Consider the following 25,079-nt stretch of genomic DNA (forward strand, 5'->3'; position numbering starts at 1 on the left):
GAGAAAGGGAAAGGGAAAATGAATTTAAAAAAAAAGGGGGGGGGGGGCGTTAAACAATTCCCACACCTCCACGGAAGAGCAGTCTCCAGGCGACCATTTGGCCTTCCGCAGGGACTAACACAGCAGCAGTACCTGCAGTACCTTTCCGGGGGCGAGAGGCAGGGGTCAAGGGGACAGACACATGGGGACCCCCCTGGGGCGGGACGCTCGGGGACCCTCCCCCAGGGCCGATCCGGGCCGGGCCGCGCCGTCGGGGCGTGCTGCTGTCCGTGGTGCTGACAGGGCCGCGGTGCTGACCCCTCCCAGCCGCCTGCTTCTTTCCTTATCCTCATTTTAATTTTTTTTTCCATTTTCCCCTTTTTTTCCTTTCTTTCTTTCTTTTTTTTTTTTTCTCTCTCACTCTTTTTTTCCTTTATTTAGTTATTTACTTTTCCCTGCCAGCCGCTTCCCGCAGCGCGCTGCAGCGGCCGCTTTCTTCACCTCCCAGCCCCGGCCCGGGGGGGCTCAGCACGCCCGAGCAAAAAGCACGGGAGATGTGGATATGCAGCTCTCCCGTGTGCGAGGACCGTTTTATAAGCAGCACGCGTCCTAGCTTTGGGCTATGCCCAGCCAGCCAGCTAACGCGAGTCGTAAGAGTTCCTTTCCAAGGCGTATTAAGCAAGGGGAAGCTTACTTCGAAAGAAAAAAAAAAAAAAAAAAAAAAAAAAAAAAAAAAAAGGAAGGGAATGGCCAATGACAAGGGAATTCACTTTAGCAGTTCTTTTCTGCCTAATTTCGCCTTAGTACCCTGTACCCACAAAAGTGAGTGCGTTGTCGGTACAGGTATTACGCCTCAAAAGAAAAAGTTTTTTTTGTTTGTTTGTTTTTTTTGTTTTGTTTTGTTTTTTTTTTTTAGTATTTGCACTGAAAGCTGGTCACTTGGTCACTAATTTGTTCCTTTTTGGGTGAGGAGTGAGAGATGCAGTCGGATCCTTGAGAATCAGACCGACAGCAAAGCTGCTGAGAGTGGAGTCCTTTAATTCCCTGAAAGTTCAGAACAAAACCCCCACAATTCTGGCTTCACTTTGGCTTACTCATTGAACAAAGTTTCTTTAGTCCTGAGAACAGCTGATTGTTTCTACGATTGTATTATTATTATTATTATTATTATTATTATTATTTGGGGGGGGAAGAGGGCAGAGGACGAGAGGGCGACAACCAGTGAACTGCTTAGGAATTCCAGAGGGCTTATTTTCTTTTTCTTTTCTTTTCTTTTCTTCTCTTCTCTTCTCTTCTCTTCTCTTCTCTTCTCTTCTCTTCTCTTTCCTTTCCTTTCATTTTCTCTTCTTCTATTTTTTTTTTACCCTCTCTTCTCAAACAATTCTGACATTCTGCTAAGGCACTCAGTCATTTGCTTAGACTCGTTCAACAGTCGACTGAAACAGGAGAGAAAGCATTCGGCACCTAAAGCTAGTAACTCTTGCAACGACAGCTCAGTGCACTAGAGTTACAGATGTTTTCCCTCTGGTCTCTAAGCTATGCCTCAAAACTCAGCCTAGAAGAGACAAAAGCCTTTTTTTTTTTTTTTTTTTTTTCTTTTTTTTTTTTTTTTTTTTTTTATTTGTTTACAAACTCGGTGACATATGCGCTCCCCCGCAGCATAAAGCACAGGGGCGAGCCCGTCCCTAATCGCGGTAATTACTGCATCAAAGGGTAAGCGCCGCCATAATTAGGCACAAATCACAAATCAGCGCCAGGCAGAAACCACGAAAAGCCGGGACACATTCCCGAGCCCCGGCGGAGGCTGCTGGGGGCGCATCTCACCGTGCGTGGGGAGGGAAAAGGAGGGGACGGGACCCCCCGGACCTCCACCCAGCCGGTGGGACCCCCTTTTCCCTCCTCCCCAGAGGCCGGTCGGTTCTGCAGGAGGAGAATAGGGCCGTGTAACACGCAGCTGCTGTCACAGAGGCGGGGTGCGAGCACTGGGGGAGCACAAGATACGTGAATGCGCATCTTTTCCCTTTCGGTGCGTTGATCATTCATTAGCAATCAAGGGCGCTCTCAAGGAGCACCACTTGATGGCTCGGTTTGGAGTTGCATGTTCCTGTTTGCTACACGGGGATGCCAGAACCTTCTGAATGTGCACCTCGTCTTTTCTGTCCGGGGAAAAGCAATCCACGTCCAGGAAGCATTAAGGATCCTGGAAAGAAATTATGAGCAAGTGCAGTGAAGGGCGCTGAGTGTAAGGGATGAAGGGCAGGTCCCTGAGTGCCACGCGGAGCTGTTTCCCTCCATGCAGCAAGGATCTCTCTGCGAGCACAACTTCTGTGCGGGAGCCGTAGGAAGCACGTAACGAGCAAAAGGCAGATTTTTTCTCCTTCCTTCCTGTTTCCCTTCCTTCCTCTTTCCTTTTTCCTCTCTTTCTTCCCATTCACTCTTTCCCTTCCCTGCCCCCACCCCGCCCTCCCTTCCACCCCTGTGGGAACACCCACAAATCGCCCGCGCCCCGAGTGGGCAAATCGCAGGGAGCAGCCCCGGGGCCGCGACGGAAACTTCGCGGGCGGGCGGAACGGCCCCGGGGAAAGGAGACCGGAAAGGGGACGGGGACTGGGACAGGGACGGGGATGAGGATAGGGATCGAGATAGGGATCGGCATAGGGATAGGGATCGGGATCAGGATAGGGATAGAGAAAGGGATGACAATAGGGATGGGGATAAGGGAAAGGGAAAGGGAAGGGGAAAGGAAAATGAATAGGGATAGTGATTAGGATAAGGGGAGGGATAGAGAAAAGTATAAGCAAAGGGGAAAGGGATAGGGAAAGGCGAAAAGGGAAAGGGGAAAGGGAAAAGTGGATAGGGGAAAGGAATATGGATATGGATAGGGAAAGGGAGAGGGAGGGGGAGAGGGCAAGGGAGGGTTGGGGATGGGCATGGGGAAGGGGAAAGGGGAAGGGCAAAGCGGAAGGAATATGGATAGGGACTGTGATAGGGGAAGGGATGGGGAAAGGGATAAGAAAAGTGGAAATGGATGGGGAAAGAGGGAAGGGATATGGATAGGTATATGGATAGGGATAGGAAAAGGGGAAAGAGGAAAGGGGAAATGTGAGAGGGGAATGAGAAAAGGGAAAGGGGAAAAGGGGAAAGGGAAAAGAGAAAAAGAAAAGGGAAAGGAGAAGTGTTAGGGATGGGGATACGGATAGGGATATGGATATAGAAAAGGATATGGGTAGCGATATTGACAGGGATATAGATATGGATACGGATATGGACAGGGATATAGATATGGATACGGATATGGACAGGGATAGATGCAGGGATACGGACGGAGAGAGGAGCACCTCCCCGTGCAGACCCATGCGCACACCCGTGCCCCCCGCGCCCCCTCTCCTCCTTAACGCAGCCCAACGCCCCCCGCAGCCCCCCTCTCTCCATCCACTCCGCCTACCGGAGTGGCGTGGCGCGCGGCCAATCGCCCTTCTCCCCCTCCCCGTGGGGCGGGCCCCGCCGGCGGGGCCAATGGCATTGTGCCGTGCGCGGGGCCGCGTCTTGTGGGGGGGGTGGTGGTGGAAGCGGGAGCGCGCGCGCGTGTGCGGGTGCCCCCCCTCAGTGCGCGCCGCCGTGCACGGGCACGCAGCCCGTGTCGGCGGCGGGGCTGATATAAATCCGCGGGGCGGGCACGGCACGGCCCCCCGCCTCCCCGCCATGCAGGAGCGGAGCCCGGCCGGCAGCCGCTAGGAAGGGAGCGGCGGGCAGGGAGGGGGGAAGGAAGGAAAGAAAGAAAGAAAGAAGGAGTCCGGCTCCGCGGAGCGCCCTCGGCTCTTTGTTCCCGTAGCTCTCCATCCCTCCATCCCTCCCTCCCCCTTTTTTTTTTTTTTTTTTTGTGTTGTTCCGTCGGTCGCGGAAGGAGGATAATCCTGTCACACGCGCTCCGTTTCAGTTCTCTCCCCCTTTTTTTTTTTTTTTTTTTTTAATACATTTTTCCCCAGTGTCGGACTGTTGGGGAGGGAGGGAGAGGATTGTTTTGATTTATTTTTATTTATTTATTTATTTTCCTGCATCCTTTCAGAACTACCCTCAATTTATCTCTTGCGTTTTGTTCTCCAGAGAATCGGCTCTTTATCGGGAGAACCGCACCGTTACTTTTTTTTTTTTTTCCTTTTTTTCCTATTTTTTTTTTTTAAGCAGAAGAGAGGAAGGTAAGTTGTGGCTCCATTCTTTCCGTCACCCCGTGCGTGCCGTGCGGACGCCCGAGGTGCGAGCCGCGCACCCCCCCCCCCTTACTCCGCCCACTCAGGCTCTGAGCCGGGCTCCACCGTGCACACGCGGTACGGGACCGCGCGGGGAGGTGTGCGCGCACCCTGGCTTCGAAACTTCCCCCCTCCGTACCCCCTGTCGGACTCCTGATACGGCCCCGCGCCGGGAGCATCCGAAGGGACAGACCCACGCAGCGCGGGCGCCGGGAGACGGATCGCTTTGAGGAGATAAAGCTGCTTTTGGGAATTAGCCGGGATAAGACACCTCCCCACATACACACAATCACACACACCCCCCTCCGCCTAATTGCATTAGCTGCGGACCCGGAGCGCGCAGCGCCCACGGGTGCGCAGGGAGAGCTGCGAGTCCTCGGTGGGGGGAGAAGTCGCCGACCGTCGGGGGGCGGAGGGATGGATGGATGGACGGACGGGGGGTGGGGTGGGGTGCGGTTCCCCCCGGCCGATGTTGAGCCCGCTGCGGGCGGGGGGCGCGCCCCTTTGTTCGGCGGCGCTGCGCGCAGGCTGCAGGCGGGGCTGTGCGCGCACTTTGCGTGCCGGCGGAGTCCCTTCGCTCCCGCCCCTCGCCCTCCCGGGACGGCGGGGACCATTCTCCATTGAGCTCGGGGAAGTTTGCAGCCGGCGGAGCCCCACGAACGGGGCCAGGCCTCGGGACCAACCCGGCACCTCTCGCTCTCTGTTCCCCTGACGGTGCGGTCCGGGCAGGGGGAGTCGGTGGCGTCCAGGCGCTGTCCCTGCGTCTCCCGTGCGCTCCCGGGGGGGACCGGACCCGATCGCTGCCATTGTTGTTTAATTTATGCCCGGCACGTCGCTCCCTGCCCACCTATTTCCCATATGAAAAGAATTAATAGGGGAGCTGCGCAGCCGGGGCACGCGGATAGCGGGACGTGCTCCCCCGACGCATTCCCAAGGACCGGCAGCGGAACCGGGCTCCGGGCTTTCTTTTCAATTTCGGGGAGGGAATTTGCACGACGAGAGGGGGGGACGCAGCCAGGGCAGGGGCTTTCCCCGAGGGGACGGGCGGCGGCGCTCGGTGGTCGCTTTTCCACGGGAGCCACCGGGACCTGCCGTCGGAGCCCGGCTGCGAACGGGCACGGCCGCCCCCCCCGGTGCCCTCCACAGCCTCGCTGTGCCCGCAGGTGCCCGGTGTCCGCCCCCTACAGAGTGGTGAGGACGTGCCCTGGGGCTGGGCGGGGGTCTCCAGCTGGTGCCGGGGGAGCGGCCCCGTGGTCGCGGGGCTCCTTGAGTGGCCGCTGGCGGTGTCACTCAGGCGGGGGCGGGCGGTGGGGGCCTTTATCAGCCCGGCACCGTGGGGTTCTCTGTTGTTATACCGGGTTGGTTGCGGCAGGGAGAGAGGGAGGGCGGGAGGGCGGGGGCGGAGGCGGAGGCAGAGGCACCTCCAGAGCCAGAAGGTGAGGGGGGCGCCGAGCAGACCACTCACCCAACCCCCCCCCCCATCCCCTAAAACAAACAAACAAAAAGAAGCCGGGGGGGCGGTGTCGTCGTCGGCAGCATCCGTGCCCCGTGGGACGAGCCGTCGGGGAAGAGGGGGGAAGTGGCAAAAAGAAGGGGGGGGAGGCCATCGGGGAAGGGGGGGGGTCGGTTTTGGGGAGGGAGGAGGGGCGGGGATGGGGGCGAGGCAGCGGGTGGACGCAGCGGGTGCTGTTGGAGGGGAGGGTAAAAGCGAGGAGCGTGCGGCGGCTTTTCATCCTGCCCTGTCGTCGTAGGTAACCTGTGGCTTTCCGACAGTGTTGGATCGCTGCACTTGGCAACTTGAAAACTCCAAGGTATTCTGCAGCGTGGCGTCGAGAGCGGCAGACCGCTGCGGGCGGTGTCCGTCTGTCCGTCCGTCTCTCCCTCCTTCACCTCCCCCACCTCCTCCTAGATGGGCTTCGTCGGGTTTTCTACGACTCCGCAGGATTATTTTTTTCTTTCATTTTATTTTTATTTTATTTTATTTTTTTTAAACGCATTCCCTTCTCTCCCCCTCCTCTCCTTGCCTCCCACGTGGTGCTAATTGGCCGGGTTTGGCACCTGCTCCCCTGGCAGGGCATTGTGGGGCAATTCCCATTGTCTTGCCCACAGCATCTCACGGTGACTTTTCTCCCTCCCTCGGCACTGAGCGCCGCTCCCATGCAGCCCGTGCTGGGTGGGGAAGCCCCCTTGGGTGCTGGGGGGATGCTGCGTGGGTCGCCCTGCCCTCCCCTGGGTGCTGCAGCATGCCTGTGTTACCTCTTAAACCCCTTGATGGGTGCCACCTGCATTGGTACATGGTGGGTTAGGTGGGGGTTTAGAGTGTATGAGGGAGGGATGGAAAATTGATCTAATTTTTCTTGGTGTTTTTTGGGGAAAGTGGTCGTAGCTGGTGTGGTTGAGTCCAGAACACTAAGAATGTGTTAAAATGCTCATGGGGCTTTGGGAGACAACTTTGGTGCTGTGATTAGCAGCTGCATAGGACCTGAGTGTCTGCTTGTCTTGAAAGTGACATTAGCTCAACTAGCAGTTGCAAATGAATTGAGTGGTTTGCAGTGCGTATGTGCGTCTTTTAAAGGTAAGGGGTTCCAGGCTTTTATACTAAGAAGCCAGTTCGATGCCCTTTGACTTTGTCTATCTCTGCCTTGATGTTTTATGTTAAATTAAACTGGCAGAGTTGAGAAAATGCCCCAGTAAATGGGAGCGTGTTCTGTTGGGTAGCAGATAGCAGGCTGTTAGCTAGGGTTTCATTTCTGCATTTTGTCCTTCTATACACCATGCATGCTGCATCTAGAAATAATGTTCGTTCGGTTATAGTCCTGCTTTTCTTCCCTCATCTTTTGGAAATGCTGTGCTGGGCTGATGGCTTAAGCATAGACTTTGAATCTGTCTTACCATGCTCATAAGTCATTTTCTTTGCAAATACAAAATTGGTGGCTGTACATGCTGCTTTAAGAAGGGGTGAGATTTAATTGGCAATGTAGATATTTGGAGTCTTTACAGTGATATATTGAGAGTATTGGTAACTACAGATACATACAAATGACCTTGAGTAAAATGACGCTGAGTAATTTTACTGTACTTCCTGAGATTTGGCAAAGCACAGCATTAGTGCCACTTTGAAATGCCTTATGGCTGTACCTGAATTTGAGCCATATTGAAGCCTCTTCAATATGGTTATATTTGTGTAAATTTTTTTTATTGGCTTAGTTATGCTAGTATGGGATTTCTGCGTTTAAATTTATTTTAACTTTCCCATAGTAAGGTGAACATAAAATGTCATTCATTTCCCTGGCTTTGTTTTAAATCCTGTTCTGCTGCCAGAGGTGTTGATTCTTTCATTAGTGTTTTTTATGTATTTTTTATTTTTTTTATTCATATGTTTATTGCCTCTTTACAAATCTTACACTGGCACTCTTGAGCTGAGGTATCCAGGTATAGTGAGTCTAAATTGTTCTAAGCAGCTGCTAACTTGAATTGGAGTATCTGCTCTTAAAAAGCTTTTGGATTATTTCCCAGGTTTCTGGGTGGCTGTGTACAAACTATGCTAAAACCTCAATCCTATTAAAGCCTTTGTAAAGCTAAGCTAGATTTTTGGGAGGGACAGAGCTAAGCTATCTTTATTTAGGGACTAAGTAGGAAATAGATGACATATGATCTAGCATTGTCGTGTTTAAAAAGTCCAAGGAATACTTGAACTTTTTATGTTCCTTAAAATAAGTCAATGCCATTGGAGAGGTGGGCTGTGCAGGTAAAAATACTACAAGGATGCAAGCACAAGCTTCCCAGTAGCAGCAATATTGAAATGTTGCTTTGACAGGTAAAACCCTTGCAGTCATGCAGCATAATGACTTCTGATTACATTTGTTGCCACTGAGGTTCTTCATAGCAATAAAAGAGAATGCTGCCTAATGGATAAATGCAATGTGTGATGAGTATACATTTCAATCCTGCTTTAAAGCTATCTTTGCTTTTGCTCTGATGCTTTTCTAATAGATGCTGGTATCTACAGAGGGCAGTGAATGTTACCAGCTACTGCTAGGAGTTTAAAAGTGAGAGAACATTGACTTTGTGCATAGAGCTTTCTTGTCCTGACAGTCCCCAAATCAATTGAAAAAATCACAGTGATATCCAGCAGGATTAGCTGACAGTGCTTCGTGTTTTGATGTCTGTAGTTCCAATTCTGAAGGAAGCAACTGCATGGTTTTTGATCTCTTGTCTGTGTAAATCTACCTAATTTCAGTTACTGAGAAGGATTAGTCTGGGAAAGCTGCTGTAACAGTGTTAGAATTCATAGTTTTTAGCTACTACAACCTGTGGCCAGATGAGGATGTTTTGTTGTCTAATTATTGTTGAAATTTAAAAGTCATCCAGAATTTCTGATGGCAAAATAGTATGGAGAGGCAGGCTTTCTGACTGATTACTGCTGAAGCTTGAGAAAGTACCAACATGGAGCAAGCTGCTTTCGCCCAGTAGGTATTGCTGTTCATTTGCGGGAACCCCTAGCATCTTATATTTTGCCCCTGAGCAATGACATGTGCTAGACTTGACAGAGACTTCAGTTAGAAAACAGCTAATTGCCGGTTTTCTCTGCATTTGGGAGTTCTTGCTATTCAACCCAGACTTTTTGACACGCAGCTTTGCAAAAAGGTGTATCTTGGAAAGATGACGCTTGGCTGTAGTAGCCTGTGTTCTGTAGAGAGCAGTCGTGAAAACTGAAATAGTTACTAACTCTTAATTGCAGACATCTGAAGAAATGCATGTTTTTTGAACTTTGAAATTGTGAAAGTGCATCAAGTTTTTAAGTAGCTTCTGTTCCAAATCTGATTTTGCTGGCAAAATACGTGGAGCTGTAGCAGCTGTAACTATATAAAAGCAGGAATTGTAATGGGAACATCTTTCTTCAATACATTTGAAAACGCAGTTGGGAACAAGAGTAAGCTCTCCAGATGGAGTTTACAATGTGCTGCATTGTTTCCTGTTCCGTTTGAGCCACTGTGCTTTGTGGTACTCCAGTAGTTAAGCAACAGGGGTTTTCACTTGCTTTGATAGTCATGGTAAGCCTGGACATACGCAGGTTTGGAAAAAGCTGTAATTTTCTATCAGGAAGTCTGGAAGAGTATAAGGAGTTTGAATGGCTTAGCAGTGCTTTGTTGTTGTGAGTGCACCAGCCTGGGATCATTGAGAATCATTCTAGATTGTTCTGGGCTTCACTTTCGTAGAGTGTTTTCTGACACCGAGTCTTCATTCCCTTGTTCAGTCCTGAGATTGCTGGTTAGCAGAAACTGCACAATGCTTATACCAGATGAACAATTCAGATGTTGCAAGAAAAGACTGAGCATATTGGTTTGATGTTTTTTAGAGGAAACAAAAAACCAGGTACTACACTACAATTGCAGTAGTTGACCAAATGACTTGAGCTAGAAAATAATACAGTGCTGTGGACAGTGGGCTCTCAGAGTGCTCCAGGAACTTCCTCTGATCTTCATCTTAGTGTGGAGTAGATCTAGATGAGGTTGTGCACTGAACAGTTACTCAATTGCTGGAACATAAAATACATCAGTGCAATTTCTTAACTACTTAATATCCTAGTACTGGTGAAACAGGGCAACTTAAATGTTTGAATGCTTTATAAAACAGTTGAAATAAAGGTAGGAAAGGCTGTTCAGTGTATTCACTGATGTATTTATCGAGCAGCCTTTCTGCATGTCTGTGCTAGGTACATTTGCTTTCAGACTCCTCAGGATGAATGTGTTTAACCAAGTACTTACTCAGATTGATCTGAAGATTTATGTATAGTTATGGAACAAAGCTGCCTTTTTGTGACCAGACTACTTGTGTTCTTCAGTAGGTTTAATGCCAGCAATTAAATTAGTAGGATTTATTTTACAGTACAGAGGAACAAAGTTAATATTTACTTCAATTTCATGGGAATTTGTAGGTAAATGCCTCACTTTAACTTAGTGTGAAGAGAAGATTCAGCTAGGGAAAGGAAAAAGTAATGCAGATGTGACGGTTCTGATGGTAGCAGTTTTTTTCACCTCATAATATTTTCAGTACTAGTCTTGCATATTTTTTTCAAAAATAGAATTGTGGTGAAAAGGAATACTTGGAGTCTACTTTCCTGTGTGTCTTCTTTAGTTTCTTGTGTTGTGTTATATTGATTCACAGAACATTTTTGCTATTTGAGGAGGAGGCAGGACAGAGGAAAGCTGTAACCTCTCTGCAGTTTCCAGTGGGCTGAATTGCCAGGGTGAGATAGTGGTACCAGTGAGTTTTGCAGATATTCAAGCTGTACCTGCATGCTGCTGTGCTTTAACATGTGAAAGAGGCCTCTTGCCTTGTATTTAATTTCAAGGCGAGCAGTGGATGTAGTCTAACATTAACATTTGTGGGATCTAAATTAAGTTTGCTAGAAAAAAAACAAACGTGGTTTTATGAGTCTTGAAGCTGTCATTTTGAGATTTAGACAGTCAACACAAAATGCACACAAGGTACAGAGGGCTGCAGGGTTTTGTTCCTGCTTAACAACATGGGAAGCTCAGTAATAACCTTAACGTAGATAAAAATCAGCTGTGGATTTCATAGTGATATCTTTCATTGCTTGTTGTTAATATTGGAGCTATGAAGTGCCATATAGAAATAATTCTTTTTTAGGCTTGCTCTAGCAAAAATGTAAAGTGAGAAATGAAATACAACCAGAAAAAGGACAAGGATTTGTCCATGTTTAAGCTGGGCCTCGTGAATTTGGCATCTTTTGTTCTGTGTTTGTGTCATGCCTCTCCACTTTCAGTACTGACGCAGAGCTTCACTTACCTGTGCTTAACCTCGATATTTTGAGGGTATCTGAGAATGCTTTCTTGTGGTTAGTCTTCTCTCACATGTGCTGCAGAAACATCTGTGTGTGGTCTAAAGTAGTGCAGAAGGCTGGATGCCTAAACAGCTTTTAACAGCTCATGGAAACAGTGGGGCAGGAACAGAGGCACTCGTTCAGCTACAAGTAGTGTTTCCTGCAACATTGCTCCAGATGACTTGGTGAGGTGCACATAAAGGGGGAAAGGAGGAGAAGGTCCACTGGAACTCTGGTCTAGAAGGGGGGTGTCTGGTGCAGAACCTGCCTCTGTGAGGGGGGAGTAGGTATTGAGGCTGTCATGGATGAAGAAAAGACTGTTAAGTTTTTTTTTGTGCTTCTGAATGACTGCTTTTTGCATATATGTGCATAGCAATTGCACTTAAATAGGGAATAAATGCATAATGCACTGCTAGTGGCATGTATGTCTTCACAATGTTCCTTCTGCTTTTGCAATGGAGTCCTTGTTTCAGTGCTGTCCATTTTGTTTGTCCTCCTGAAAAGGCAAAAAGCTAATGTGGGACCTCTTTTTTTATTCATCCATTAGCATTAAATTTCATATGTACCTATCGGATTTCAACGTAGAGCAAGATCTTGGGGTTTGCTTTCTCCTTCTGTCTCCTATTCATCTCCAATCTTGAACCAGCAAACCTTTACTAGGTAAAGGTAAGAGGCAAATGCTATTCCTTGCACATCACAGTTGATTAGGAAAGGTGTTTAAATATTTTCCATGTTAACATCCTAATACCTGCTGTAATTGTCATTAAGGATATTATTTTTATTTCTAGTAGCATGCTTAGAAATCTTGTCAGACTTCCTACTGTGATTCTGTCTACCCAATATGTATTAGAAGCTGTTATCTGTCTCTCTTCAAAAGAGGGACAACTAAAGTCGTAACTCCAAAACACCATATGCTTCTCATAACAAACTATGCGTATATATTTTATCAGGAAAGTGCTTCTTGTAGTGAAAATTCCTCTGAACCGGTGTAATCTAACAATAAAAAACTAGTCATCCTGGTAGAGACAAGACTTTTTTGGATGCAGCTGTGATGGTCAAGGTATCTTCTATGCTGATTTATAACTGAGTTTAGGGTTGCTTTTTTTCCACATGGAAGGCTTCTTGTACAGCTAAATGTGTATGAAACAGTTGACTGCTTCCACGTTAAGAGGTATAACACAGACTATGCATACAAAGTCTCTGTTCCTAAGATTCTGTTACTAACTGTTGGGCTTGATAACCTCAGAACTAAATGTTAAAGGATAGTGCAGGCAACGTTTCTGTAGTAAAAGTACAAATAGTTTTTCCTCTTTTGTAAATGACTTTTTTTTTTTTTTTACCTTTACAAATAGCACATGTGTAACCAGGTACGGTAAGGGTTACCTGTATTGAACCATGTTTGTGTGTTGGGAAACAAGGGATGTCAATGTTCCTGAAGAAATGCTAAGTTGCATCACCAATCTTTGGTGTGTATTGCATGGAATGAGCAAATGCACCAGACTTCCTGTTGAAAGTAACATGTGAGAATGAAGTGAGATGAGTTGCATAGGAACCTTTTCCTTTTTCTTGACTTGAATCTGAAACTTCACAGTTGATTTAACTTGTATTTCTACATATCAATCTTGCATAATCATGGTATATTCTGCCAGAGGCCCAGAATTAGGGACTTAATTTAATTGGATGTTTCTAGTGGCTGCTCAAATGTTATATAGATTCTTTAGAAAGGGCAGGCTGTTGGGGCGAGGAGGTGTTGTTACCATCTCTGTCAGTGACCAGCTGGAGCACATATAGCCCTACCAGGGGTTGGATGAGGAGTTAACAGTTTATAGGTTAGACTTAAAGAGGGAACAGGATTAGATGACGCTATAGTGGGGAGTCTGCTACAGTCCTTCTGACCAGGTGAATAGAAGAGGCCCTCTGCAGATGGATGAGAGCAACCTCACATTTGCAGCCTTATGGGGGATTTCAGTCACCTGGCTATCTGTTAGAAGGACAACAAAGCAGGGCATAAGCAGTTCCTGGAATATGTTGATGATAACGTCCTTCTCCAAGCAATACAGAAGCCAATGTGGAAACTCACTCTGCTGGACCTCAGTCTTACCAACAAGGAGGGGTTTGATTGGGAATGTGAAGGTCAAAGGCAGTCTTGGCTGCAGTGACCATGAAATGATGAGTTCAAGATCTTTAGGGAAGCAGAGATGGTGGTAAATAAGCTCATGGCCCTGGGCTTCAGGGAAGTAGGCTTTGGCCTTTTTGGGATCTGCTTGGTGGCATGCTGTAGGATAAGGTCCTGGAGGGAAGAGAAGCTAACATTCTTCAGTATTCAAGGATCACCTCCTCCAACCTCAGGAGCAGTGCATCCTAGTAAAGAAGTCCAGCAAAAACTGCAGGAGGCCTGCATGGATATATAAATAGTTCCTGGCCAAACTCAAACATAAAAGGAAACCCACAGAGGGTGGAAGCAAAAGCAGGTAACCTGGGAGGAATACAGACACATTGGCAAAGCATCCAGGGATGACATTAGGAAAGCTAAATTGCAAATGGAATTTGCCCAGGGATGTCAAAGACAACAACAAAGTCATTTATACAAAGTCTTTGATGTACTCACAAATGACAGAGGAAGACTAGGGCAAATATGAGCTCATTGCAGAATGAACCTGAGGGACTTGGTTACACAGGATAGTGAAAAGGCTGAAGTACTGAATCCCTTCTTTGCCTCAGTTTTACAAGCAAGAACACCCCTATGGAACTGCAGGTCTCAGAAACCAGGAGAAAAATGGAGCAAGGAAAATGCAGCTGTGGTGAGAGGATAAAGTTAGGGAATGCTAAGCAAACTGAGCATAAGTGAGTCCGTAGGCTCTGATGAGATGCAGTTAAGAGTGCTGAGGGAGCTAATAGTCATTGCAAGGGCACTCTCAATAATCTGTCTTCAGACATGGCAGCTAGAAGAAGTACCTGAAGACTGGGGAAATGTAAATATCTCTTCAAGATGGGCAAGAAGGAGAACCTAGGGAACAACAGGCTGGTCAGCCTCACCTCAATTCCCTGGGAATGTGATAGAACAGCTAATCCTGGAAAACATTTCGAAGCAGGTGAAGGGCAAGAAGATCATCGACAGTAGCCAGTGTAGATTCATCAAGGGGAAGTCAAGTTTGCCCAACTTGCTTCTACAATGAAACCTACCAGTTTGGTGGGTGATGGAAGAGCAATGGATGTTGCCTTCCTTGACTTCACTAACTGGAGCACCTTTGTTGTGAGGAAAGGCTGAGAGCTTCTTGTGCCCTTTCTTGGGGGCTGGAGCAGGTGATCTCCAGATGTATCTTCCAATTTAACCATACTGTGATTCTGCAATACCTCTTCATAACTTTTTTCACCTGAGAAGGCTGGGTTGCTTTCATTTGTGTACATCTGAAAAATCAGGCTGTTAGACTGTTAGGAAGAGCTGTAGCCATGTAATTTCAATCACATTTTTAGTCCAAATTAAGATGAGTAAATTCCCATCAAACTGCAATATAGGTATGCAGGTCTTTTTTTTGAGCTACCTAAACGTACATAAACTGCATGATGTAGATACCTAACACTACTGGGAAAGCTTTGAACACTTAAAGTGGAGTTGTACATGCTCGTAGAACGTACATGGATGAAAGGGTTTCTTAATCCTAAATGGAAAAACACAAGTTGTATAACAGGATTAAATGGGAATAGGAGCTTGAAATCATTGGAAAAAAATAAGTGTTTGAAGTATTGTAAATATAGGAAAGAGGTAAAGAGGCCTTTCATTTTGAGATACAAGATTAGTAGCTTGGGCTATGTCTATGACTGAAGTTTTTAAAGTCCTGTAAAGCAGATCTCAAGATATCTGTTAAGGCATGGCTGATTACCTCTACCTTGCAATACTATTGAAAACAACAGAGACAGTCCTTGGTTTCATGGTGTGCCCTTCCTTTGGCTTTCTTTCCTTACTTCAGGAAAGAAAGCTTTCCTGACATTAGGGAAGAAATCTTTCCTAATTGTTAATCCTTTATTTTTTTTTTTAATCCTAATTTTTCTGTCAGGAAAGAAAACTTTCTTGACATTACTTACCTAGTTAAAACTTTGGTCTGAATCAGTGACAGTCTACAAATGGCATCCTTGGTGGTATCATTATGCTCAAATTAAACCTTTGAAACATTTGCTTTGAGGGCTGTAGCACTTGATGGTCTGCTCATACAGAGGTTCTTCATTGCTTTGGCTTGAAGATGAATTGGCAAAAATTGAAGATTTTTTTTTCTTAATCCCTCATGGTAATTTTTTATAGATCTTAAGTTTGGCCAGAAAATTTATTTTCCACAGCGTGAACCAAAAAACTGCCAGGCCTCTTGGTACTTGGCCAGAAAAATGTTCCTTGAGGAGCCATTTACCATAGGTGGCTTCTCTGTGCCAAGCAACCCTCGCTGGTAGTATTGAGCCTTTCTTGCTGTTACTAGCTGTAACCTCAAAAATGGATGCCTTGTGTGTGGTCCAATGGTAGATGGGAGAGACCTAACATAGAGAACGCTCTTCTGAGAGCAGAGGGACCTCTGTATTAAGCATGCTATATAAATTGTGTATAAAGGGGACAGATTACTTCCTTAATGTTGTACAGAAATTTCTTTAAAAAAAAGTTTTCTTACCTCCTGAAGCAAAACAAGCCCCCATACCTCTTCATCTGAAGCAAGAAGGCTGAATTTTCTTTAGGTGAAGTGGGATGCAGCTTGCCTTTTGATCAGCTGGTCTCAGCTCCCATGGAGGCTGGGGAGGCTGCTTTCTTGCAAGGAGCTCGGGCCCACAGGACCTGCCATGGTTAACTGGTAGGTGCTGTTGGTAGAGGTTCCAATCAGGACAGTCTTTGCAGCCTGCCTGACACCCTGGGGCTTCAGGAGGCAGGGAGGGCAAGGCCCCATGCTGGGGGCTGTGAATCTCATCTTCTCTGAGAGAATGAAAGCCAATCAGCCTGTTTTGGTCTCAAAGTTATGGTTTTCAGGGAAGGAATTGAAGTAGCCTGAGAAAGAGTTTTGTGCAGACTAAAGCTGTGTGTCAGTGGAGGGCTTATTGTGGTGGTAGGCATTAGGTGGGGTGCATCGCTCCAGGGAACTACTGCTTTGGTAGTTCTGTTTTGGTTGAGCAGCTTTGTCTAAAGCCTGACACTTTTATCGGTTGCTGTAGTTCTGCTGAACTCCCTGGATTTTGTAAGAAAAGCAGTGAACAAGAAAACTTGAAATAAGACTTTGAGGAGGGTTGCTTCCTCTTCTTCCACCTAGGACCTTACAGTTTGGGTAATGCTAATCTACGTCTGGACTTCTGTTGTGAGCTGACTGCCTTTCTTCACTGTGGTAACACAGCATTGGGTCCTGATGGCAGACCTTGTGCGGCTGGGCCACAGGCTGAGCTGTGGGGGAGGAGGCCAGGTTTGCACTGTGGTGCATGCAGCTGGTTCCAGCCAGATCCATAGAGGCCTCACCACAGGGCATGGCAAGACCCATCAGGCTGGTCTGTGGTGCCTCTGAAAACATTTGAGAGGCGAAACAATATGCTGGTGGAGAGCAGTGAGGAGAAAAGTGAGAAATAGCTCTGTGCACACTGAGGTTGGAGTGGTAGGAGTTGCTCAAGGCCTGGAGCAGACATTTTCCTGCAGCCTTTGGGGAAGCCACAGTGGAGCAGGCATTTCCTTGAGGTCCACAGAGGAGAGCATGCTGGAGCAGTTAGACATGTGGTATCTGATGGAGGACCATGCTGGAGCAGGTACACACGTTGTAGTCTGCGGAGGACCTCATGCTGGAGCAGGTGGATGTTTCTTGAATGAGTAGCAGCATGTGGAGAGCTCATGCTGGAGCATGAGAAATGTGTGATGGAGAACTGACTGTAATTGCCATCCTACTTGTCCCATGGTGGGGGAAACTTGGAATAGGGTGAAGTTGAGCTTGGAAGATGTTGGTTGGGTGAGGAGAAGCTATTGTTTTAATTTTTGTTGTTGTCATGGTTCAACCTGGATGGCAGCTAAGCAGCACAGAGCCATATGCTCACCTTCCCCCGTCCCTCTCTGGGATGGTGGAGAGAATAAGAAACACAAGCCTGTGGGTTGAGGTAAAGACAGTTTATAAAGACAGGAAAGAAAGGAAAATAATAATAATAGTACTCCTACTACTAATGTGTACAAACAAGTGATGCACAGTACAGTTGCTCACCACCCACTGACTGATGCCCAGCCTATCCCCAAACAGCTGGTCCCCCCACCCCGGCTAGCCCTCCCATATTAATTGCTCAGCATGCTGTCAGATGGTATGGAATACCCTTATGGCCAGTTTGAGTCAGCTGTCCTGGGTCTGTCCCCTCTCAGCTCCTGCTGCACCCCCAGCCTGCACACTGGCAGGACAATGTGAGAAGCTGAAAAGTCCGTGGCTTGGTGTAAGCACTGCTCTGCAATAATTTAAAACATCAGTGTGTTATCAACGTTATTCTCATCCTAAATCCCAAACACAGCACCATACCAGCTACTAGGAGGAAAACTAACCCTATCCTAGTTGAAAGCAGGACATTTTTTACTAATTATATCTATTTTAATTGGCAGTACGTGAATTTTCCTCAATTCAAGGAACTTAGTTTCCAAATTCAGTTCTGTTTCCTGTGGAGTGTGGCTTCTCCAAACTGTCTCCTAGTTAACGAGGAATAACCAGGCTTTAAAGTGACCCATGGATGTGCATCCAGGGAGTTGCTAGTGAAAGCCTTCATTTTCTTCTGTACTCCAGTTTATGCTTGCAGGAAGGGATATCTGCAGTGTTAAGTATTGTAGGTCCCTGGGCAGGATATCTGATTGATGCTGTGTGAGTACCTGACCTGATAACAGATTTGTCTTCATACTGGCATTTGAAGCTTTAAATGTCAGTAGAACAGATACTCCTGACAGCCACAGGTCCTGTCCTTCCCAAGAGGGAGTAAGATGTTGGAGACTTTCTACCTTTTTAGAAGGGAATAGTTCCAAGGCATAGGACTTGCTCCATTCTTCTATTTGTTAAACAAAAAATCAGTTGTTGAAGTTTGTTTTATTACAAGTTGCCTAGACCATAGACAATTACCGTTACTTGTGTTCACTACCATGATTAAAGATCTGCAGTCATCCGTCCACAGAAGTGACAGACCTTTAAATGGTCTCTCTCTGGTAGGTCTTTGTCCCTTCTTTTGAGCATGTGAAAGGTGTGAGAGATCGGTGTGGGGGTTAGGGTGGTGCACTCAGCTGCATATTAATTGCAGCTTCATTTTGCAGGTCAGAGAGGAGAGTCTGCTGTCTAATATTTGACAGATCAGGGAGGTTGGGAGGGCTCTTTGTGACTGAAGCAAAATAAGTCTTGCTTTTTTTAAAAGACTGCAGTAAGCGTGATCTGGAGAGCCTCACTCTAGTCCCTGACTAAATCATTCTGTGAGTTGCTGAAGTAATTTCTGTGCAATTTAAGAGGATGGTGATTGAAGTAGCCAACACTGATTTACCAAGGTTAAGTTGTAGTGGAACACATCTTGTAAAGCAAGTCTGTGGATGAAGAGATGTCATCTACTTTGAGTCTAACTTGACTGCAGTCTCCTGCAGAATTCTGTTAATAGGCTCAGGATGTGGAGCTCTAGAGGGAGGGACAACTAAATAGGTGGAAAATTGGTGGGAGTTTGGAGCTTGAAATTCAGTGGTTGATACTTAATGATTTTTCTAGAGACTTGTAACAAGTCCTGTGGACTCTGTGGCATCTATTGTATTGAATACTTTCATTCTCCTAGAGGAGGGGAGAAAACCTGCCCTTACCAAGTTTGCAAACAGTACCAACTGAAGGATGTGGTTGATACGCTCAAGGGCATGGCTACAGTCCAGAGAACCTGAGACTGGTGAGAGGAAGGGAGTAAGGAGGACCCTGTGCAATTCAGGCAGGTTCAATGAGCAGCCCTGCCCAGGGCAAGCAGAGCCACAGTGCAGTGCTGGTGGGGCTGGGTGGGGGCAGCTCAAGAGCAATGCTCTTGTGCAGCAAAAGAGCAAGGCCAGAGAGGCTGGAGAGAAGGGAAAGCTTTTACCCTGCAAGGATGGTGGGGCTTTGGCTGACAGAGATGGTGTCATCTACCTCCTTGGACGGTCTCAGTCACAGAAGTTAGAATATCCTGAGCCAGAAGGGATCTGTGAGGATTGAGTCCAACTCCCGTTTCCATAGAAGGCAGCTTAAGAGTTAAACCATCTAAAGCCTGGAATTTCTGCTGGTCTGAAAGACTGATATATCTGCCTGTGCCTGTTAAATTCATTTACTAGAAGTATGAACTAAGGTATGGCAGAGACCTTTGGTTTACTTATTATAAAGCAAGCTAAATTCTGTCTAAAAAAAAAAAAATCATGTTTTCTTAGCACAGTTGAAAGATCTTTGGGGTAAGTTAACGATTTGCTGTATCTGACAAAAATAGAAGAGGATGTGGTATGTAGGTATCATGGTCAGATTCTGCTTTGTCATCTGTGGTCTTTAAGAGGTCACTGTTTTGGAAGATGTTCTGTAGCTTTTGGTCTGTGGTGATGTAAACTTTGTTTAGAGAATCTGACAACGCCAAGCTAAAATATTTTGAAAACCAGAGATGCCAGCACAATGTGAATCTATCGGCTGTTCTTATATGAAGTGCCTTTCGAAGTGAAATTCAGTCCCTGATGCTGTTTAACAGTTTCAATACTACTTGTATTCCTCTGTCCTTTCCTTCAGGCTACAGGTACTGAGGATACTAATTAGCAAGTATTGCTGTGTACTATGTGGGCAGCAGTCTCTCTGAATCCACTTCACACTTGATTCATATTGTTGAGCTTTACCCCAAGCTTTTTCCACAAATAGTAATAGAGTCAAATATTTTCTGAGGGGCTGGATGGTATAGTTGGTTTGAGAGAAGAATTTAATTCTCTTCCTTGACCTAATCAAGAAAGAAATACTGTGATCTGTCTGAACTTGTTTTCATGGTGGGGATCAGCTTAGAGGCAAACAGGCTCCAGATTTAGAATTACAGTCTTCAGAGCCCTGTTAAAGCTAAAATGATGCACCTCTACATGATCTGCTCTTGAGAGCAGTGGCTGGTGGAAACCTTTTCTGGAAATCCCTATGGGTGGTTTGGGACTGAATAAGGATCCTTTGACAGCTGGGATGTGTGGTGTGGTAGTGCTGCTCTTTGTGTAAACTGGAAAAGGTACTGGCGAACACTGACCCAGTTTGTGCCAACTGGAAGCTATTGTTACTTGTGTATCTGTTTTAGTGTCCTTTTCCTGGGAATATTAATACTGATTCAGATCGCAAATGAGGTTTGGGGCATGCTTCTAGAATGCTTGAGTTCTGGCTAGCTTCAGGCTCTTTCAGAGGTGGGCCATGGTGTCCTGTGGACCAAGGTATGGGCAGTATCCATCTTTGTTTGGAGCTGGCTTCAGTGCATTAAGAGTAAGTGACGTGGTCAGTTGGGTTGGAGGACTGAAGGTGGCTGTAGTGATCAGGCTAAACCTGTTCATGTCACAACTTAGTGTAAGTCTGATTTGTTTTGTGTTATATCAAACATCGATATCCTGGTTCTTCCGTAGGTAACTTCTGCTTCATTTCGTGCTTTGTAATGCTCCCTGACTTCTAATACAACAAGTAGAACTCATTTGGGTATTGTAAAGCTAAGTGGTAACTTAAACAGGGGAGGCAAAAAACTAGTTGTTCTTTTATGCTTTCATGCAATACAGAGACTTTTATGTAGAAAACAATTAAAAAAAAAAAAAAAAAAAAAAAAACAAAGCTTTGTCTATAGCCATTTACTTCTGACAGTAACACTGCTGGCATATGCTGCATCCAGTTACAAGCTGGTGATGCTATGGAAGAGGCATGGTGCTTATGATTTAACAGTGTGTGGCCAAACTCTTCACAGCTTATATATCTATCTCACTGCTGTCTTGCTTTCTGTTTTTCTGTTGTATAATACTGTGTGATTTCAGGAGGATTCGGATGCAGAGATGTGGTGAAGAACTCTTGGCATGAAAGGCATTGGTGAGGGCAGGGGGAGGGATAGTATTTGAGGTATTGTCTGTGGTTCAGATACTTTAACAAGATAGCTGTCCTTGTTCCGTGTTTATTACACTTTGCTGGAAAAAAAAAAAAAAATCTTGCAATGTGATATGGACAATTCTAGAGCCAGAGGGACTTGTAAGTAATGTTGATGGTTGGGCTTATGACCCTGAAGGCTTTTTCCAGCCTAGATGATTCTGTGGTTCCTAACCTTTTTAGAACTTGGAGGTAGGAAGGAGTGGAATGCATGTCTAAGCAGCCTTTCCCAGTTTTTTCTACGGGATAAGCAAAGGTAGTCATGAAAACTACCTGGAGGATTATGGAGGATTGGAAACCCTGATTGTTTTAGACTAAGTGACTAGTGGTTGTGCATCAGCTTCTTTGCTGGTGTGTTCTTCACTGTCTGCAGTCCTTCAAGTGCAATGCATACCTTGTGTGAGTAGCTGCTCACTTCACTTCCGAAGGCACTTCAAAATATGGATCCTAAACTGTCCTACTGGTGTGTTCTGCCTCATGGCCATTCATTTCAGTTAGCATTTGGGATCGTCTGCAGATCAAACCCCAAATGATTAATTGCTTCTACAGTCGTATCACTTCAGATGCAAAAGACCTTATATATATAATATTAGTATTCCCTTTAATACTATATATATACACTATTATATATATTATATATATACTATTAAAGTATATATTAGTACAAGGTATATATATAAGTATTCCCTTTAAAGGAGATGAACTTAAAACTACTAATGTCAGACACTTGGTAACTACCCATTGTGGTGTTGAAGTACCATTTCTTGGCATGTGCGTGAGTGTAACTAGAATGTATAGAACTAGAACATCAGTTCTACTTAATGTTTGTCAAGGACAAGATGGTTAGTGATAGTCTTGTTGTCCCTGCCTACCTGATTCTCACTTTTCCCAGAAGCCACTTGCTCAGAACTTCAATCCTGAGTGGAGTTTTCACTTCCGGGAGTTGAGTGAGGTACACAAAAAAGACAGTGCTGGTACTAGGAAAGGTCAGGTCCAGCCATGCAGCCTAAACATTGGAGTAACAATGCAGGGAGCCTCGTTCTGTCAAGCTGCTGAATCTCAACATCTGAACTAGTATGGAGGAAATTTGAGAAGCCTGGAAGGAGACTGGTCTAATAAGGAGGGAAAAAATCTCCAACTGTAATAGCTAGATGAAACGTTTGGCTGTCCTTGTTTAATACTTTTTCTATGAGTAGACATTCACAGGTTGTTCTGCCACAGTAAATTCTCTGTAGTACCTAGGCAAGACCTACAGACTTATACTTCCCAAGTGATGTCAAGAAGGAATCATAAAAGGGATGCTTGATCACCCCCTTCTAAAGAAGATGTCTGCCTGGATTTTATATGTTTTCAGACCAGGAATTGTAGCAATCATTCAATTTATGAATAAAAAATAGCCTCTCTTCAAGGTCAGGTTCTGGAGTGAACCAGGGTGGTGTCATTGGTTTATTAACGAGTGGCATTTGGAATACATCTCTTTATGAGTGAGCAATCTGTATGGCTCTCCCTCTAAGAGCACACTTCACAATAGATATCTGCAGTATATTTTCCTTGAACTGCTTTGCTCTTCCTTGATCAGGAAGTACTTATGACTTACTGTGCTGTGTGGGTGTATCCAGAGCACAGCTTCTTGCTGGCTAATCAACATTTTTCTGCCTTTTTTTTGCATCACAAAACTAATCTTGCTCAAGCTAAATTTAACCACCCTTAAAACCTACAGCATAACTGCTATGTATCAGTAAAACACACCAGGAGATGGTGTGTGAACTCAGACCTGTGTGTGTTTTTTTACCTCCTTGATCATCTACCCCATAAATATTTGGATAGGGAAGAGATTCCATAATGTAGAAGCCGTAAGTGACATCATTTCAAGCATCTTCCATTTCATTTTGCAAGAAGCAGTGAGTAACCTTCCATGAAGTTGTCTATCTTCCATGTAACAGTGTCTGATTTAGAGAGGGTGAGTGGAAGCTAAGGGACTTCAAGGCAGCCATGTTCGTTGTGGGGCTTTCTTCCAACAATCAAACAACTGAGATTGCAGTTTTGTTCTTTTCAGTCCATTATAAACAAGATGCTGTCTCTCATGCGTATGTTATCTTACAAGATAGCTATTTTACACTTACTTTCATGTAAATCTGACACTAAATTATGGAAGACGAGTCAAGAAGCAAAACATGCACCAGTGCTAGAGTTCCTACTTGCCTGATGCTCTGTGCGGAGTTCCTAGAACGTAGTTCCTAGTAGTGCCCACCTGTGAATAATTGTGGCTGGTTCTGATGATGTCTCTAATGGCAGTTTTATCCCTCAGCACTAGCAAAGACACTGATAAGAATAAGGGCCACTGGTTATGCAGTACCAGAATTGTTCATGAGTTTAGTGTTTCTGGTCAGCTTTTAATTGGTCCTTGTGGTTAATGTGTATGGCATTTGAAAACCCTATTCCACATAGCGGGGGGGGAGGGAGGAGGGAGAATAAGCTGAGTTTAGAGCCTGGCACCTGATTTGTGGTAAAGTAGAGGTACTTGGATGTCTAACTTCTTCTCCATTGTCTCTTCTTTCAGCCTAGCTTGTGCAGAACAATAGTGTTTGCCTTGGTGAGATTCAGCTAATTGTTTCTAGTTACAGTTCCATTAAGGCAGGCTCTTATGCATTGAAGCAAGCATTTGTTGAAAGGTTGACTGTAGATGTGAAGCTGGAAGTGATTTGATGGCTACCTGTGGTGTGACTGAACTGTTGCCAAGTCACTTTGTCCTCCAGCATTTTGAAGTTGTGTTGAAGTTTCTCACTGTGGTACTCCTTGATGTCAGGATGGAGGGTGATGAGTGGAAACCTAAAACACTATCAGCGGTTGGAGGTGCTTGGCTGCTGCAGCACTGCAAGGGATGCTCTGCCAGAATTACCTGAGTGTGCTCAGTCTTGCAAGTGTTCTGGATGATTTTACAGAACCACATAACGGCTTGGGTTGCAAGGAACCTACCTTAAAGCTCATCTAGTTACAGCACCCCTGCCATGGGCTGGGGCACCTTCTACCAGACCAGGTTGCCCAAAGCCCCATCCACCCTGGCCATGTATTTCAGTATGACACAGCTGTAAAATTCAGTGCTTTCAGGAGATGGCATCAGAGAGTGTGTGGTAGAGAATTTTGGAGGCAATATTTGGTTGTTTAGACAAAAAAAAAAAAAATCACAAATAACAGGAACAGTGAACTTTGTACAATGGATCAAGCAACAGTTGCTGTTCAAGGTAATTTCCTTCTGCTTCAATTCATTCTCAAGGGTGTGTTTTCCTTTCTATAGCTTGTGTACAACTGTTCCTTAACATTGAAGAATTCTTTTCTGAAGCCTCTGTAAAGGCATGACACATCTTGTCTGTCTTGATTTAATAAGGAAGCTGTCACAAACAGCCTCGAGGTAGACCGTGCAATAGAAATGTCAGAGCAGAATTTCGGAGATAAAGCTTCTGATATATCAAATTGACGTGTCTTTTTGAAAAAATTGAAGCATAAGGCTTTTTTCAAAATTCCTTGCTAAGAAAGTTTGTTAATCTGTTAACTTGTTGAACAAAGTGGATTCCCTAGAAGGTACGGGTAGTATTACCATGACTACTGAAATAAACATTCTTTTGATGTGAGTCTTTTCGGTATGTATGCTAGAAACAGTGGCATGACTCTAGACTTGGGGAGAAAATGGTGCTCAGTAGACAAAATGGACTGTCCTCCTGAGCTTAAGTTGGATGCTTTAAAGTAAAAACAAAAAAAACTTTCTGGAGTCTCATGTGAATTATTTTACCATTTATGCCTGCTAACATCTGTAAGGGACAAGCTAAAGGTGTTATCACAGATGTGTGGCTCCCATATTCTTCCCCAACATGCTGTATTATAACACAGCTGTATTATAACACAGCTGTATTATAACACAGC

General features: G+C 45.5%; 1 protein-coding gene across 18 annotated transcripts in view; it reads left to right on the top strand.

The window, feature by feature from the left end:
• Nucleotides 1-4,001: 4,001 nt before the first annotated feature.
• The window catches only part of ELAVL2 (ELAV like RNA binding protein 2), a 96,475-nt gene continuing 75,397 nt past the window's right edge, over nt 4,002-25,079 (top strand). For 10 of the 18 annotated variants that reach the window (XM_035309543.1, XM_035309547.1, XM_035309555.1 and 7 more), the window contains exons 1-2: nt 5,899-6,037; nt 11,621-11,739. The gene's annotated coding sequence lies outside the window, so the exon portion shown is untranslated. Of the gene's footprint in view, nt 4,176-5,898; nt 6,038-11,620; nt 11,740-25,079 lie in introns of those variants that run through there. The other 8 variants (XM_035309545.1, XM_035309549.1, XM_035309558.1 and 5 more) reach the window with 5 other exon arrangements.

This window comes from Oxyura jamaicensis, chromosome Z (genome assembly GCF_011077185.1).
Source record: "Oxyura jamaicensis isolate SHBP4307 breed ruddy duck chromosome Z, BPBGC_Ojam_1.0, whole genome shotgun sequence".
NCBI lineage: Eukaryota > Metazoa > Chordata > Aves > Anseriformes > Anatidae > Oxyura > Oxyura jamaicensis.